Raw genomic sequence first — 2,500 nt, forward strand, 5'->3', positions numbered from 1 at the left:
TTGGGTAATTTGCGCGCCTGCTGCCTTCCTTGGATGTGGTAGCCGTTTCTCAGGCTCCCTCTCCGGAATCGAACCCTAATTCTCCGTCACCCGTCACCACCATGGTAGGCCACTATCCTACCATCGAAAGTTGATAGGGCAGAAATTTGAATGATTGCGTCGCCGGCGCAAAGGCCGTGCGATCCGTCGAGTTATCATGAATCATCAGAGCAACGGGCAGAGCCCGCGTGACCTTTTATCTAATAAATGCATCCCTTCCAGAAGTCGGGGTTTGTTGCACGTATTAGCTCTAGAATTACTACGGTTATCCGAGTAGCAGGTACCATCAAACAAACTATAACTGATTTAATGAGCCATTCGCAGTTTCACAGTCTGAATTAGTTCATACTTACACATGCATGGCTTAATCTTTGAGACAAGCATATGACTACTGGCAGGATCAACCAGGTAGCACTCCTCGTTCGACACCGGCACGCATGAGCTCTCCTTTTAACGGGAAGAGTCAACTCGTACACGGACGTCGTTCGTGCTTAGCGTAAAACGCTGAATTAGGTATGTGACGAATGAACGCCCATTCCCCCTCAACATTCTGCATCCCGGGGCACAACTAGAGACCGTACACCTGACCAACAACGGTTGATTTTCGCCGTTGAGGTTGGAGGACGGACCCAGCTACAAGGTCCACCAAACACCCAAAAGGATGTCAGGCGGAAACAAAAGATTTACATGGACATCAATACCGTCATTAGGAATAAAACACAGAAAACCATACCTCGCCCAAGGCTTACCGCATTGGAGCAAACACTGAAGAGGTTTATCAGCGTGCGGTTCGATGCACAAGCATGGAGCCCGCCAGCCAAAAAAACCGATCACTACTCACACGTGTTCCGTAACGCTATGTCAAGGAATCCCAAGCGTACAACCCACAACCACAAATATGACTGCAAGAATTCGTCGGAATCCCTCAACTAGCACCGTAAAACGTGAAAACAACATTTCCAATCGTTAACTCAGGCTAGACTCGCTACTGCGATGATTTCATGCCACAAAATGTCAAGAGTTGGACTAATCAACAATACTTTCGTCCTCGCTCGTATTTGATTATAGTCCGCATCAAGCCACCCTAAACACTTCTTCCTCACCGTTCGCGGATACCCTATGTAGACAACCGAAATTAGACAACAGACGGTGTTCCATTAGTTCGCCCAGGTTTCCCGATGGTAACAAAAGTCGGAATCCCCAGACTCACACAGGTTCTCCATCAATGAATTTTTGTCGCATTGTACCACTGCTTCGCCGAGTGAATCCCCGAACTACGATTCCTGAAACAACAAAAAGTCGTTACGAGAAAATATAGTTGAAAACACCCTAAACTAACATAAAGTACAACGTCAACGGTGGGACAATTGGTCAAAGGCGACACGGACGATATCGGCTTCATAGATTCGAGGTCACGTCTGCATCGTTCCAAGCATATGGCCAGGTCAACATTCCCGGGCCTCAAAGCTATGACACCGTCATATTTTCCGCCTCGCCCCCGGTGAGATTTTTGTGTGCATTCTTCCTAGCGTCTGGCAATGCACACAACCTACCTCCGGTCCGGAGAAGGAATCAACATTGAATAACTATATTATAGCTATTCAACATTGAGTTGCCACCCTTCCCCTATAGAGCTTTATATAGTACCTCTGTTAAAATCCTAGTGAACACCCAACTGACAGTAACACAATAATGGGTCAAAACTTGTGAAAATGTGATAATAACACCCCTTTTTTTTTGGTGGAATCCAAAGAATGGGTATTAATCTACATTTTGACACTTTTATTTTTCCAGAAAATATTTTTTGTGGGCCCCAAAAAGGGAAAATACGGGAAAAAAGCGGTAATTGGGAAAATATGAAAAACTGCTGAAACAGTCCAGAAGATGGGGAAAGCTTGGGAATAAGAGGGGGATGGGTTTTAAACACTTTTTACATCCCATATTTTCCATATTGTGTTTTTTTCGAGGTTCGGGACCGGGGACCGAGAATATGCTGATTGACCCCAATACAGGGTGATTGGGGGGACAGTTTATATGATACTTACATTACAAACAAACATGAATAGTTTGTTCAAATATATCAATCAACTCAACATTATCACATCACACATCATATCAACCAACACACATGTGAATAGTAACAATGAAAGTCACTATTGTCAAATCAATCATCATATGATATAATGTGTTCATTTCCATTACTATTGTCAAATCACAATCACTATTTTATGGGTACATCACATCACATGACTATTTTACCCATATTACATCACTTATGTAGCATAATTATACTTTTATGACATCACATCATATATACTTATATGACATCATCATAGTCAAGTCATATTACTTTATATATACTTTTATGACATCATTGTAGTCAAGTCACATCACTTCAATATACTTATATGACATCATTATACACATATGACATCACTCTACATCATGATTTCAAAATAGA

This window comes from Chenopodium album, unplaced genomic scaffold (genome assembly GCF_948465745.1).
Source record: "Chenopodium album unplaced genomic scaffold, dcCheAlbu1.1 scaffold_53, whole genome shotgun sequence".
Taxonomy (NCBI): domain Eukaryota; kingdom Viridiplantae; phylum Streptophyta; class Magnoliopsida; order Caryophyllales; family Amaranthaceae; genus Chenopodium; species Chenopodium album.